The sequence below is a fragment of the Nyctereutes procyonoides genome, unplaced genomic scaffold (assembly GCF_905146905.1).
Source record: "Nyctereutes procyonoides isolate TBG_1078 unplaced genomic scaffold, NYPRO_anot_genome, whole genome shotgun sequence".
NCBI lineage: Eukaryota > Metazoa > Chordata > Mammalia > Carnivora > Canidae > Nyctereutes > Nyctereutes procyonoides.
Genome location: NW_026575152.1, coordinates 3,343,177 through 3,360,329, shown reverse-complemented (window position 1 = coordinate 3,360,329; position 17,153 = coordinate 3,343,177). Strand labels below are relative to the sequence as shown.

Below are 17,153 nucleotides of genomic sequence, written 5' to 3'. Positions count from 1 at the left end.
TAGGAAATATATCTATATCTATCTAACTATACTTAACTCTCTGCTTATTAAATTAAATACTATACATAATTTTGTTTATTTCTTTATTCATCTATTTTAAGGATTTGGCTCACATAGTGCTGGGGGCTGGCAAAATTCATAGGGCGTTGCTGGCAGGCTAACAACTCAAGCAGGGATCTCTGTGTTACAGTCTTGAAGCAGAATTCCTCCTTTCCTCGGAAACTTCTGTTTTGCCCTTACGGGTGTAGTACACATCTTTTATAGAGAGTGGTCAGACTATTACACTTTCCCATGTTCCATCTAGAATTATTTGTCTAGGAAGTATATGCAGTATTTTAGTAATTTTACATTATTTGGTTACTAAGTAAGTGAAATTTTTATCATAATCAAAATATAATATGTAATATATACAAATATATTTAATAAATATTTAATAGCATAGAACTTTAACTACCTGCTATATTTTTTTTCTGCAATTCTGGCAATGTAATTTCTCACAAAGAGGTGTGATGATAGAATGCATGGTATTTATCAGTGTCTTGCCATTATTCTTAATCCAAAGTCCAAATCAATTTACATGGCTGGCAAGAGCCAGGAAGATTTAGTCCTTGCTTTCCACTTAAGCATCATTTTTCACTTCTATTAATATTTTGTACTCCAGCATTACTGACCTGTTTGTTCCCTGAGGATGAGTTTTTCCTTCCTTCCACTTTTCCTTCAGCCACAATACTTTCTTCTCTAGCCAGCCTCTCTCCCCTACCCTTTTATTTGGTACCTAAGAATTTTTTTTTTTTTTTTTTTACATCTCAACAAGTCTCATATGCATCCTTTAGGTATCACTTCCTCTTGGAGAGCCTTCCTCACCTGTACACCCAAAGTATATTAGATATCCATCCTCACCTCTACGCAAGGAATACAAGGAGTATACTTCCTTCATATACTTCCTTTCATTGTCTACTTTCTGATATATAAATTGATATATAATTCCCTATATCTATCATCTCTAGACTTTAAGCGTTACACAGATAGAGACTATGTCTATCTTATTCACTTGCCTCCTCAGCATTAAGCACAGTGCAGGTACATGTGAATTGCTGAGTGTTAAATGAATTAATTGATGTGGGGACACCTGGGTGGCTCAGTGGTCGAGAATATGCCTTCAGCTCAGGATGTGATCCTGAGGTCTGGGATCAAGTCCCACATTGGGCTCCTTGTGGGGAGCCTGCTTCTCCCCCCTGTCTATGTCTCTGCTCTCTCTCTTGCTCTCTCTCTCTCTCTGTGTCTCTCATGAATAAAAAAAAATAAAATCTTAAATTAATTGGTGTGTTACTTTATTATAGTAAACTACTATAGCAAATAGGAGACTTGTATCCCAACACAAACATTTCATAAAAATTAAAATATAAAAGTAATAAGCATAAAATTAGGATACTAATTCAAATATTAACTTTTAAACATTTTTAGCAAGAAGTGTGCTTTATACTGTGCTATATGACTAGCCTTTTTATACTTTACATGCTAGCTATGTAGAAATTATTTGACACCTGATTTATTGATAATATTAAAATATACCATGAGCTTATACCTCACTTGTAATATTGAGATAATTGACATGAGCTCTTTGTATTTAATTTAAAGTGTAATAATCTCTGAGGCATAGTGTCAACTCTCAATGATACCTGAGTGGTCCTTATATTAACTTTTTTTTTTCAAATATAGCTTTGACCAAATATTGTAGTATTTGTGTGCTGACGTTCTTTTTCCGAGGGGCACCTGGGTGTCACAGTCAGTTAAGCACCCCACTCTTGGTTTCAGCTCAGGTTGTGATCTCAGTATCGTGAGATGAAACCCCACCTTAGGCTCTGCGCTCAGAGTAAAGTCTGCTTATGGCTCTCTCTGCCTCTCCAACCCCCATGCCCACACACTCTCTCTGTCTCTTTCTCTCAAACAAATTAATCTTTAAAAAAAAAGTTCTTTTTACGAAATATTGTGTTTCTAATCACAAAACTTTGTACCTTTCAAACATTCTTACAATACAAAAAGAAGCTAATAAGTACTAACTTTAAGAAGAAAAGCATACATGCAAAGATAACTGAAATACTTATGGTTTTCTGTTATGTATATTTTCTGGTTCTCCTTTTAATAGTTAAATATGTATTATGGCTATCTGGCATTAGAACTATTGACAAAGTACCATGAGGCGACAGAGACTGTGTCTTGCTAATCATCCAGTGCCCACAAGTGCTCAGTTACATTTGTTAGGAAGGAAGAGCAATTTAATTATAAATTTGGGAAATAGTTACCTCATTCATTCAAACAGGTTAAAATATAATCCTATATCACTGTGTGTTACTTCAATATCTTTACTTTATGCCTACTTGCATATCTGTTAATGGAGTATCTAATCAAGGAAAAGTTACTCTATAGTGCAAAGGATTGGGTTCCCAGATAGAAACTTAACTACTACTTAATTCATTTACTCTCTGAAGGGCATTTTCTCATTTGTAAGATAACAAAACTACTGCCTCAAAGAGATGTCCACACACCAACTCATCAAATAAAATAACATAATCTAAAACATTTTATTTTATGTTTTTAAAAGATTTTATTAATGAGAGACACAGACACACAGAGGCAGAGACATAGGCAGAGGGAGAAGCAGGCTCCCTACAAGGAACCTGATGTGGGATTCGATCCTCGAACCTGGGATCACACCCTGAGCTGGAAGCAGACACTGAACAACTAAGCCACTCAGGCATCCCAATTTAAAACATTTTAAAACCAAAGTGCTCAATGTGCGCTATATATTATTACCAAATGTGTTTCTTCTCTTCTGCATACATAGTAGTTCAACATAGCATTTTAGGTAAAAGCAGAAAATTGGAGAGAACAAATATCAATAATAAATAATTGTTCAAATAAATTATGACATATTTGTGTCAAAATGTGTGATAATGTGTTTCCATTAAAACAAATAAGGAAGATTTATATTTACTACCATAGAAAGATGTCCATGATATATTGTGAAATTAAAAGTAAACTTTTAAGCTTGGAAACAAAGATTAAAGATTAAGTCAAATTATACCACTTATCTCTTCTTGAGAGTTAGGGTGGAGTGTTCCAGGGGGAGTTTCAATTTTTTCCATGTATGCACTGTTTAAATTTTTAAAATAATAAAATTGGATTACTTTGTCAAAGTCTCACTTCACTCTTAAATAGTAAAAATATTTAAGGAATTTAAAAACACTATAATGATTTGGGGAATGTTAGTGATATATGGGCACATCCAGAACCTGCATTTTTTGCTGGTTTCTACATGGAAGCAGCTTACATACGGAATTATATAGCTATCACATTGCTATGTATCAGCCAGCTAAAAGCTCTCCTAAAAGTACAGGAGCCAAAATATTATGGAGAATTTCCAAATGGTAGTTCTTGAAAGCGTGCCAGTGTTTGGGGAGAACTTTTTTTTCTGTAACTGAATGCAGATTTAACTTTTCTTATCCCAAAGCTAAAGAATTTTACTTATCATCCTATCTAGTTACTAATGGAGGTATTTGGGAAGTAGAATATGATGTTATGTATGCTACTGAACTCTTCAGCACCCAGGAGGGTAAAAAGGACAGCACCTTTGAGTTGGTGAAGATGAGAAGAGAGCCAATTCCTAATTAAATATTTCCTTGGATCTGGCAAGAACAGGAGTGTTCTAAAAACTGATAAACACTTGGGTTACATCAAGGACTTTTACATTCCCGTCTTTATTATGCCAGATGTGTGCTGCCAACTTAAGTAATTACTGTTTTCCCAGTAGGAAGTTTGCTGAAATATATTTTTTGCTCAAAAATATGCTAACCAAAAAAATCCATTTTTACCTTCTTGAGTTTTTCACTTTTACAAACGTGAAAAATGTATGAAGTGTTTTTTAAAGCTTCACATACTATAATTTATATGGGAAGGCATTTTGACATAATACAGATATAGAACCCAGAGACTTGCCATGAGAAGATTTATTCTGATGGTTTTCATCTTAGATAATGCAGTAGGTGAAACATCAAAAATATGTACGCATATTATAGATTAATTTAAAATTATCCAGATACTTGCTTTTACAGCCAATGACTTCTATTTATCTGTTAAACTATTTAGTTACTTTTATTTGTATTTAATATTTCTAGAGTATTAAAATATACAGGGATCCACTTTCCTCATTGTCTACAAGTAAGTATTTAAAGCTCATTATTTTTACCAGCAATTTTGGTATTTGTGATTAACTTCCCATGAGAATGTGCTTGTTGTGAGATTGTAGTCTTCCTAGTTCCAAATAACAGTTCAGTTTTAATTTCATCTTTGTAAATGTCAGAATGATTTGAATACAAGAAAATATATAACAAGCATACTCAGAAAAAAATAAATATTTTTACAAATATAAATACTAACTATTGCCTAAAGAAATTTGTAGTCAAAATAAATAAATAAATAAAATAAATAAAAAAAAGAAATTTGTAGTCATTAAATTCACTAGTGTCCCATTTCACTTCAGTTGATAATAATAATCACTGCCTTAAGCAAGATACTGTTTTAAAAGTATACTGATATAGATCAATAAAAAGGAAATGATTTATGTTCAAGGCCATGAATATCACACATATTAGATTTCACAATGGAAACCATAGCTTACCAGCATTTAATTTAAGGCAACAAATTATAATAAAAATTAGACATCTAAACTTATTTTTTAGTATGCTACCAATCGACATTTATAATATGCACAGTAGCCAGTACTCAGGTTCTTTTCAGTATCACCTATGCAATTAAATGTAAACAGGAAAACTATAACAAACAGCATCTAATATGCCAGCATGTTAAGCAATTCCTAGGGATGAAATTTAAAACAAAACAAAACAAAACAATGGTACTTTGCTAAATTTAACAAAGTACTCATCTAAAGATCAGAGGAAAATACACATACTGTGAAAACTTCCCCAAATAACCTAGTTTAACTAAATGGTAGAAAACTAGCCTTTTCACCCTCCATGCCTATCATGCCATGCATTTTTAGGGAATAGTTTCCAGCTGCTCAGGTTCCTTTCTTTTGGTTCTCACAAAATGTAATTAACTGGGTGGAGCAGGTTGGTATTTCTGTTGATCCCAAGTACCTTTCTCTTGGCTTCCTTCTTTTTTTGATCAGTTTCCTTCACAGGCTTCAGGAAACTATCTCTGATCTTAGAGTGCTTAATTTGCTCAATATGTACATTAATTCTCTTGGCAAGAATCTTGCTCTTAACTCATTTGTTTACAACAATGCTAGTAGCATGCTGAGTAAAGTAAACTCTGCTGGTTTTGCCATGGTAACATTTGGGGGGGGGCATTTCTTGTTGTTTTTTTGTTTTTTTTTTGTTATTTTGGATTTCTTTTTGAATAGAGTCTATTCCCTGATGTCTACAGAATCATCTTTCTTGTATATTTGCATATATGTGACCAAAAGAATGACTCCATGTTTCCTAAAAGCCTAGAGAATATACAGCAGGTGCTTCTCTCCCTTTGTGGTAGTAATTCTGGCCAATTACTGGAAGATGGCAGTTCCAGCCAAAGGGCAGCTTTCACTTTTTAAGAAAAGTTGAAAGCATGATGAGAATTTATACTTTGACACATTTTTTTGGCCCATATATGATGGATAAAATATTTATTAAATATATACATAGAAGAACAAGAACAATGAAAATATAAATTGTAGAAATCAGATGTTATAAACTGAAGGTATATACTTAGAAAAAAAAACGAGTTTATCAAGTGGAAAGTTATACACCTGTGTGTGTGTGTGTGTGTATACATATATAAGTGTATATACATTTAAGAATTTCAATGAACTAGTTATAGGTCAAAACAAAAGACCATATTATTCAGGGCAAGGAAAACAAACCTGTCATCATGAGAGGAATTTGTGTAATGCCTACTGTGTGTTGTTTTAGGCTATGTGCTGGAGGTATAAATATGAATAGAATATAATGAACTGTGGTTGAGAAAAATATATATAAATAACATAGCACTCTGGTATACAATTTAAATTAGAAAATCACACATGTAAAAGCTACATTTTTTAAAACATGAGTTTACATAAATAAAACTTATTTCCTTTATTGTGAAATTCTTATTTTATACCAAGGAATTCTGGAGTTTACTGGAGGCATCAGACTGTCAGTTATACTTAATATTTTCAGTCTGCTAATGAAATATATTCCATTTTACAAAATTATTATTTATTATGATATTATTACTGTGATTTGAATTACAGTAGCAAATTGAAATTTGAATTGAAACAATTCTTTAAAAAATCTCAAGCTTTACCACTTTTACTTCAACTTCTGTATTATATGACTAATCAGATTTACCCCATATTTATCAGCCAATGTAAACAAAAGCATATACTGACATTCAATAACAACTTGTTTTAGACATATGGTGCATTTCCACTAACTTAGAAGTATGGGCTATATATGCTTTGTATTATTTTTCTTCTCGTTATACTTACGGCATCTTGCTCCCACACAATAATATAGATTTATCAATTTCAGGATTTCAAGGAGATATATAAAAAATTCTATGAGATTATTCTAGAGCCGTTGTCTATGATTTTTAAAAGAATAATTACTAAGCTAAAAGTACTCAGTAAATAAATACTTATTTTAGATTTGGTATTCATCCATTGCTGATAATTGCTTATTATTATCTAACAACCACAGTAACTGAGGAATATAGCAAAGATTTTGTAGTTATCAGGAAGTTTTAGAGAATGGAGAGTTAGAAAATTTTGATATTTTAAACATATTGTATTAACTGATGATTATGTTCCTACTAATAATCGTATTAGTAGAACAAATTGGTCATATTTACCTTTATTTTTCCTAGTTGTCTAAGAATATTAGACTGATAGATGCATTTTGACATCACTAGTACTCATTAGCCTCCCAAAAGAATGTTTTTAAGCATTTAATTTTAAATAAATATTATAGTTGAATGTAGGGTCAGACACAACTACTCCGTAGCAAATAGCACTATCTATTTTATAGACATTTTCTGAAGACATTGAACCTCAATTTCAACAATATAATTAGATTTAATATAAATTATAAGGTGCTGCTTAGCTATAGTGATTGTTTTTATGTATTCATGGGAGCTAGGCATTACTCAGTTTTTGGTTTTTAAAGAGAATCTGGATATGTGATTTTTTATCTGAAGTATTCCTATCTTGATGCTGGCAATTGAATTATGTGTTTAACTGTGATGTGGGTGAAACAAAACCAAATTTAGCCCAAGGATAGCCAGTTTGCAAGGTCTGCTCTGAGAGATTTTATAGACTACTTGAAACCTAGCTATTAAGTGGCAAAGCAGGATTTCAGCCCGGGTCTGCCTGGGCCCACTGCCTACCTTTCCTCTAATTCATACTGTCTTCTGGGCTCTGGGCTTGTGCAAATACCAGTGATTTCTACATTCCTATTTGTAGGCAGCTAAGCATTTCTAGATACCATTATTTCTAAATAAAATCAAATTGAATGCTATACAAAGTTAGCTGTCAGCCTTTGATTCATCACTTCTTACCTTAACAATATTTTCATGGGTTCTAATCCCTAAGATGGTGAATAACACAGAAGATATGTATTAGGGAGTGATTTGGGGATCACCATCTATGGAATGAGGGGAAAGAAGACAGGAGTAGGCAGAGGGAGAAGTTGAGTTACAATGCAGTGTCATTTAGCAAACGTTTAAGCTAACCCTTTGGGGTGCTTTGAAGCTAGGATGGCCCAAGTTGGGGTGGGGGCTTTGGGCCTTTATATACTTACCTTGACCAATGAGTGAGTGGATCTAGCTGCTCTGGGGATCTCCCATCAGCTGGTTCTGTAAAGGGCTGATGGCTGAAAGCTTTCTGCTGGTAGCAGCACTTTTGCTGCTAAAGGCACACTCTATACTCTAGCGTAAGGAGATTTTGGATACAGTATAATTGGTGATTTGTTTGACCTCCATTCTCAAACAGAGATTGGCTATGTTTTGCATATTCTGTGGGAAAGAGAGGGGGGAAGTGCAAAAGTGAAAACGGTGCAAGATCACAACAGCACAAAGTGATAATCTACCCTTGATCAAGAAGCCAGAAAACCAAGGGTGTATTCCTGAACCTAAATATTCTCTAGATTCAAAGCTCTAAACAGCCTCAATCAGGTTGGACATGGATAATGAAAAATCACAGATTTCTGGAATCACTGTACTGGAATTGCCATCCAGACACAGGACTGAGAATTACCCAATGAGTACTCAAGCTGGATGCTACGACTTGACCAAGTGGCTTTCAGTTGTCCAGTCTAGACGGGAATGAAACCTGATGGGTTAGGTGCACAATTTATTAACATTTAAATTCTCTGTTACAGGAATTGTTCTCCTTGTTATTGTTAACTCAGTGTCCATTATAAAGAAGATGTGCTGGATCTGTATGAATGGGCCGCTAAAGATACTTTATAGGGATTTTAAACTCTAAATGTATGATTTATTAGAAATTATCTATCATATATTCACCTTATTATGTGAACTGCTTTTCTTTTATAGTTTTAAATTATTTAATACCTTATCTTGAACAATAATATTGATACTATTTGAAATTTCCAGCTACTTTATAAAAATAGTTATATTACTGAGGCACCTGGGTGGCTTAGTCTGTTAAGCATCTGACTCTTGATTTTGGCCCAGGTCATGATCCCCAGGTCCTGGGATTCAAGCACCACATTTGACTCGGCGTTTAGGGGGGAGTCTGCTTGAGGATTTTCTCCCTCTAACCCCTCCCTCTGATCACTAGGGTGTGTAAACTCTCTCTCTCTCTCAAATAAATAAATAAATCTTTAAAAAATACATTGATATTCTTTTTATAGGGTGATTCTTTAATGGTATAGCTTATTTAATGACTGAAAATGTTGTGAATCTAATTTGTCTTTGGATGTTTAAAAATTTTTTCTGGTTGTTTAAAAAGCCTTAAGAAAAGTGAAATTAGGCCTATCTTAAATCATTGGTAGGTAACTTAGCATGTAATCAGGAATTGTTTGTTAATTTTATCATAACATCTTAATTGAGTTAGTGTTAATCTGTTCGAGTGTTCTCATTTATATTTTTATCAGACTGTTATAAAAATAGCAGAAAATCTATTTTAGAAATCCATGGCAATGGATTTTGACAAGATAATATACAACAAATATGTAATAACTCACCTTTTGTAGATCCGTTCAGAAGGAAGACAGGACAATTCTCATTATCTTCTGAACCATTCTGTCCCCTACCTCACCTCTGCCAGGTAATTTCTATGTCACACAACTCTAAGTCGCCTTCTGAAATTATTATTTTAAAAGACATTCACCAAGACAAAGTCCAAGAATGAAACAGCTTATTTACAGATGCTTCTGTTGGTTTATGGCTACATGTTGCCCTAGAGAGTATCACAAATCTTCATGATGTCTTAAGTGTTAACTTTAATGTTTGTGTCTTTAATTTAGCTGAAAGATGTGTAAAGTATTATAAAGTCAAATAGCTCCCTCTTGGCTGAACATATAACGTTGAGATTAAAGCATGTTATTCTAGTGGATATCAATCATAATTTATGCCCAGTAATTTAGTTTTGAATTATATTTCCAGATTATACAATATGAAAGAGCAATTGATTTTTCCCTCTAGGCTTTTTTGAGCCAAGTCCTGGTCTTACAAAGGTTCCCTTAGATATCTAGACTTCCTCTGAGTTATTTGGCTATTTTCAGTGGTGTAGCCATTAAAGTAAATTCATCAAGTAATCTTCTATGACCATAGGAGCGCAGTTATAAGTATACATGTCTGCCTTTATAAATAATATTTACCTATTTATCCAACTCATTACAGGATTTTATTTTTACTTTATTATTACAAGATTGGAACCTGGCATTAATAATAATGATCACCATGCATGTGGGTCGGGGATTGCTGTGAATAATTCAAAAATCACAATATGTTTCACAAGTGGTATACTCTTCCTTGGTTTTTCCTGAAGCTACTATTTTGCATTACTAATGAATGACATGTTCCATATTTGGCTGCCACTTATTAGATCGGTTTAATATTTGCCTACTTTAACAAAAGTCATTCTGAAATTCTTTATATTAAACAGAATTAAAAATCAAAAGGAAAACAAATGGTAAAACATTTTAATGTTATACATTCCATTAAAAATCATCTGCCTTCTCACTTTCAAAATAAAATGAAAGTTAAAATAAGACAAATACATTATTTAAAGAAATAAACATAAAGGTAATATTTAAAGTTGGAAAGAAAATTGATAAATTTACTACAAAATGCAAGGCTAAGAAAAATTTTTATAATATTTAAACTATAGTCATATTTGATTTAACACTATAAAAACAAATGTTAAATTTCATGCCCTTTCTTAACTTTCTCTGAAATGTTAACATTTGTAAAACATATTGATCTGCTTTGGTATATTGTAGTGTTAAAAGATATCCTGTTAATACTTATTTTGATATTACTTATATTGGTTAAAATTATTAATTTACCCATAATAAGCAAGCAACAAATAAAGCAGCTGCTTTTATTTTTTTAGGCACCAAAATACAGTTTATACCCCATCAATTCATAGTTCATAAAGACACCAAATTTTGTTCCATGTTTGCTTGTCTTCATGCATCTCTTGGAAATTACCCCCATTATAAAGCTTCTTAATAAGCATCTTCTTTTTGCTGACACATGTAAGACTATGGACTAAATGAAGTATAATTTTTTGTTTGTTTTAACAAGGCAAAAATGAAATATTACCTGAGCAGAGTTTGATAGAACCTGGTATTTTCACTCCTGTATCAGTACTGATATATCCTAAAGCAAAATGGCTAGTTATTTTGATAAATCAATATTTCTTGTTCATTCAAAATGAATGCTTCAGCTATTTAGCTTGTTGATGATGATTTCTTAATAGACTTAGTGTTAGATACTTAATATGAAATATTATCTCTATGAATTTCAATAATACTATAGTAAATCTACAAAATTACAAGCCAGGAAATAGATTAAATGTACTTTTAAACAGTAAACTATAAATATTGTTTAATATAATGTCATATAAACCAGAGAAATACATTAAAGTTTTCCTAAATTTGTAAGGAGTTATAAGCATTATGAGGATAGGAATAATGTCTATTTCTTACTATGTACTAGAATTTAGCAGAATTCCTGTTGCATAAAAGATTCTCAATAAATATATGAATTATAAACACCTAAATATATTAAAAATGGTATGATGGTAAAGCATCTTTGAACAAAATAGAATACAATATTGGGGCGCCTGAATGGCTCAGTTGCTTAAGCTCCCAACTCCTGATTTCTGCCTCAGTTATTATCTCAGGGTCTTGAAATCCAGCCATGCATAAGGCTCCAAGCTCAGTTTAGGACTCTCTCTCTCTCTCTCCCTCTGCCTCCTCCCCAGAGCACCCACCCCTCCCCACCCCAGCTTGTGCTTGCTTTCTTTCATTCTCTTAAAAAAACAAAAAATAATACCATCTTTAGTGTTTTCGAGGATATAATTTAAACAAATTATTTTGCCAAAACTGCAACTATAAAGTAAAATATGATATAGTAATTTCTCTCTCCCAATATCATAAACTTGCAATGTTTACAAATGTTTTGCTACTTTCTCAAGCAGGAATATGGAGAGAGAAGCTGAAAATATCCTATGTAACCTTTTGAGATATTTTTATATCGAAAATTTAAAATCCTTGATTGCACCATTTTCTCCCAAACTGTTACCTATCTTCCTTCTTTAACTTTTTCTCTGTCTATTGCTCCATGGTTCATCAATTTCTCCTTATTTCTTTTACTTTTTACCTGCTCTCTTATTAAATTCTGTGATTCAATTTAGCCACCAGTTGTCAGCAATAGCCCATTCTGTTAACATATGCAGTTACATCATTGCAATAAATAACCTGATCTGAACTTCAAATGTACCCTCAATGCTACATCAGACTTTTTTTTTAATCTAATTACTTTTCTCTCTTTCACCTTAAAGAATAATACAAGTATTTTCTCTTCTTGAATTCACTACTATATTCCTTCTCATTTTAACCCGTATATGTTTACAGATGTTTTCATCTACTGTGTCATTAATGAATAGCTTAGCACGATATGTAATTTTTATTTTTCTGGAGAGATTTGTCCAGTCTCTTTCCTGGAAGTAGGCAGGCTGATTTGGCTCCCTTCTTAATGTTAATTCTGTTCTGCATGACGTTAGATTTATAACTTCTCCACTATGCTATCAGTTCCCACTCCTGTATCAGCTTTTCCTTTTTCCTTTTTTTCTTATTTTGTTTCTTTCTTTTTATCCTTTTAGGCTAGCATCTTTTTAATTATTTTTTGCAATCACTTCAGCATTTTATCTATTCTCCATATTTAATAAAAAAAGCCTAGTTTTTTAAAATTATGCTTTATTATAGTAACTCTTTTCTATGTCACTTAAATATCATTAGATGGATTTGAGCAAAGTTTGGAGAAAATAATATCCTCTAGTCATTGATAATCTTATCTATGCCTTTTAATGTAAGAGAATCTTTTTTTTTTAAGGCTTTATTTATTTATTCATAAGAGGCACACAGAGAGAGGCAAAGACGTAGGCAGACGGAGAAGCAGGCTCCCTGTAGAACCCTGATGCAGGACTCGATCCCAGGACCCCAGGATCATAACCTGAGCCAAAGGCAGATGCTCAACCACTGAGCTACCCAGGTGCTCCTAAGAGAACTCTTTATATATAATATCATTTCATTGTCCCAATAAAACTTTAATTGATCATATTTTCATTGAGAAGACAACAAAACTGAAACTCTGAAAGATGTTACTTATCCATTTTCACAAAATGAAAACAAAAAGACAAATGTCCTATCTGCCAGGACTACTTGATTAAAAGTTGAAGAGTTTTGTTTTTCTAAAATATTCTACTTGTTTTAGGAAAATTTGATGGAGATTTCTTCATGCTATTATGAGAAATAGTAACTAACAAATAATTTATTTCATTTTACTATGTACATCTGAAATTTCATGACTTACACTTTCAATTAGCAATAATTGCGCCTCGGATAAACCTCATTGGCTACAATACTGCCACTGCGCAAAGCTACACTTTAATGTTATGTAATGAGCTATCAGTTTCTCTAATAATATTACTGCTGTCAATAACAATGTTACTATTTATTAACATTGAAGCTGTGTATTATCAAAACCCTTAATATTTACACAACAAGGAAGTACAGTGATATGTAGATGGAGAATTGACTTTGAGTTTGGCAAAATATAGGTTAGACTTGTTAGTTTTATAAATAACATAATATCTGAGACTAGATACTCTCTTTTACAACTTGTGAAAAAATATTTTGAAGACTTAAGAGGTAATATAGGTAGATTGTTGTGTTAGTTTTTTTTTTTTATTGCTTCTGTAATAAATTAGCACAAAGTTAGTGGTTTAACTAGGTTAAACCTAGTTAGGTTAGGTTAGGTTGACTAGGATTAAGATGTCGTCAGCAAGTTTGTTCTCTTTTCTGGAAGTTTTAGGAAAAAATCCATTCCTTGCCATTTCTGGCCTCTAGAGGCCACTTCCATTTTTTGGTTTATGGCCTTCTCCCTCTATCTTAAAAGCCATCAAAGGCAGATTGAGTCCTTGTCATGTTACATGACCCTGGCCCTTTCTTTGCCCTTCTCCACATTTGAGAACTCATGGGATTACATTGGATCCACATGGATAATCCAGGATTAATCTCCCATCTCAAGGTCAGGTGATTACAACTTTAACTGCATCCACAATCTTAACTTGATTTTGTCATGTTGCATAATATATTCACAAGTCCAAGTATTGGGATATGGACATCTTTGGGGAGGGGGGGGGCATTGTTTGCTGACTACAAGTATCAGAAAATTCCTGACATAGACTATCAATAAATGGAACCTATTACTATTTATTGAACAACAATTTATTAAATCCTAATTTCATATCTGCTATCTAGATTTCCATTAATTGTCTAATTCACAGGAACCCTGGAGGTAGGCAAGACAGGTATTACTCTAGCTTTACAACATTGGTTGTAAATTGATTTAAAACATTGTACTAGTGATATGGGAATGCAAGCCATCATCTCTTGTATTTACTTTAAGTGCTTATGAAAGTTATAAATATTATGTTGTCTATAGGTATTTGTTTAATAAATGGAAAGTTAATTGACTAAGGTCATCTTGACTACTAAAAATGATTTATATTCTTAAAATCTAAAACTAAAGAAAAATTCGGTAATTATTATTTTCAGTGTTAAGTAACAGAAAATTAAATTTTATGCATGTAAAGTTTTTCAGACTGTCATTTTTAATAATGAAATTTAGGTACTCAGTATTTTCAAAGGCTTAGTTTCCCTGTGTTTAATGCAGGCCCAACAGGTCTGCTAATATTCTCTCAATGAACATAGTCATTTTAAGCAATGCAGGGGTAACAACTCTACTGTTTTCTGATCTAACAATTTTACTTTTTCCTATGGGAGCAATTCTACAAATTGACAGAGTGGCAAGGACAAAAATCTACTTACCAATGGCATACGATCACTTCTTTGTTTCAGAGTTGGGTTTCTTGATCTCATTAATAGCCCAAAATTGCATGACGGGCTTTTCCATTTAGACAATTAACATATTAATATACTTCATGTGGTATCCATCTGCTCATATATAATTTTTCAGAAAGATTATCCATACCTCCTTGCATTCATGTCCCATAGCTATTTTTAAAAGCAACACATAATTACTAAATGTTATAAAATATTAATATATAGCACCTGGGGAAGTTATTGGCTTTCAGAAATGAAAAATTACACGCAGATCTTTTTGTAAATCTCTAAAACTTAGATATTAAAGGATAGTATTAGAGTAATTCATTTCCCAACTCACTTCCTCCCATACTTGAACTTTTTGTGCAATTTGGAAAATCAAGAGTTTTTGTGGGTACTGGAGGGTAACTTCATTCATAAGAATGGAGGATTTAAAAAGAAAAAGATGAGTTAAATCTTATGTTTCTGTAAATTGAATTATTATACAAGTCTTTTGTCTTCTTCCTCTTTTGTCAGTTCACAGCAAAAATGCACACTTAGTAATAAAAAATAAAAACAAAGAAAAAAGTCACAGCCATTTTTAAAAGATAATTTTATATAGAAATAAAATCAGGTTTCTTTGTGCTTCACATTTCTCGTTTATTAGAATGCAGAGGATGTGGAAGTATATGTTTTTCATAATATATAAGTAAATATAAATACACAAGCATAATTGTGCCACTGAATATTGTAAATGATACCACCTATGTAGTTAATGGACTCTATCTGGAGCTGACCTAGTTCATATCAATTTCAGTTTTTCTTGCTTACCATGTGACCAGAGGGACATTATTTAACCTTTCTGTACATTGATTTCCTGAAGTATAAAATTTGAAGTGTTGTCAACCAGAGAAATTCACCTAAGCCTCATGTCCAGAGTTTTTATTGCAGGTCAGTTACTTAGCTATGCAGGCCTGTGTGACTGACTTCATACACTCAGACTCCACCACCACCTCCCTGACCCCCCACCCCCACTTCAAGAGCACAAAACAAGTATTTGCTATGAATCATGTTAGTTTAAATATCTGACCAACCTGGTATTATGCAGCCCCAGGCTTCAGGCAGACAAAAATACTCTTATCAGACAGAATATTTTAAGGGCTCAGAATTCACTTCCCAGGATCTGGCCAGGTTCCAGTCTTAAAGATATGCCTTCTTGTGGGGAATGTGCAGGGTTTGAACAACACAGACCTGCTGAGTTAACACTTTCCTTCACAACCCCCCTGAGTAAACTTCTCAACTCTTTACGCTGAATTTTTTTTCAAAAATAGTCAAGAACAAAGGCACAGATCTTTTCTTTTCTTCTTTTTTTTCCTTTCCTTTCCTTTCCTTTCCTTTCCTTTCCTTTCCTTTCCTTTCCTTTCCTTTCCTTTCCTTTCCTTTTCTTTTCTTTCTTTTCTTTCTTTCTTTCTTTCTTTCTTTCTTTCTTTCTTTCTTTCTTTCTGAGTGATGAGATCGACACAGATATTTTCTAAAAAAACTAAATTGCTGTTACTGCATATAATACATTTTAGCCTCTATTAGTGAAAACTGTTCAAGTATGTTTCTTTCACTTAAAACATGCATTTGATTTTAAAAATAAGATTTAGAACAGGATGCTTTACTGAAGCTAATATTACACTGAATGTTAACTAACTGGAATTTAAATAAAAACTTGAAAATAAATACATACATACATTCATACTTGAAAAAAAACTAAAAAATGAATGAATAAAATGAAGGGCACACGTGGTTCAGTCAGTTAAGTGTTCAACTCTTGATTTTGGCTTAGGTTATGACCTCAGGGTCATGAGATTGAGCCCCACCTCAGGCTCCAAACTGGGTGTGGGGCCTGCCTACTGAAGATTCTCTCCTTCTCCTTCTATCCCTCCCTACCCACTCACACTTTCTCTCTCTCTCTCTCTCTCTCTCTCTCTCTCTCTCTCAAAACAACAAAATAAAACCCCCCAAAAAACAAAAACAAAACCCAAGATAATTTGCTTAACAAAATCCTTGAAATCCAGAATTCAAAAGTCAGTTCTTATTAATTATTTACTTCATTCACAAAGAGTTAACTAGAGAGTCCTTTTCATTTATGCCTTTTTACCAAAAAGATCTCTAAAATCTTTTAGAATTATTTTTACCTGCAAAAATCTGCTTTAATACCATATACAATAAATTACATTATATTTTCTATCCATAAAGATTATTCAAAGAGTTGAAAAATACGAAACAAAAATGGGTTAATGAATACATAGTAGTATATATAATTTAATCTAAAAATCTATATTATAGATTTGTAGCACCTCAAAATTACTATCTATTAATTCTATCATTAGAATATATGGATGAATTGGTACTAACCTACAAAGAAAATGTTTAAAGGAAACTCTTGAAACACTTTAGTATGAGCACATGTGGAAGATAAATTCTAATCTTTCATTCAAGGAAAAATTGAATTTTAGAAGTCCAGTTCGTGCTTCATTTTTGTTGGGG

The 17,153-nt window shown here is 32.6% G+C and overlaps 1 protein-coding gene and 1 non-coding gene across 4 annotated transcripts in view; one reads left to right on the top strand and one right to left on the bottom strand.

The window, feature by feature from the left end:
* CCSER1 (coiled-coil serine rich protein 1) overlaps positions 1 to 17,153 on the top strand; it is a 756,597-nt gene that overhangs the window by 408,814 nt on the left and 330,630 nt on the right. The gene's annotated exons all lie outside the window — the stretch shown is intronic.
* Positions 13,031 to 13,173, bottom strand: LOC129501936 (U4 spliceosomal RNA). Its single transcript, XR_008662856.1, has one exon. It is a non-coding gene; the product is annotated as a U4 spliceosomal RNA (small nuclear RNA).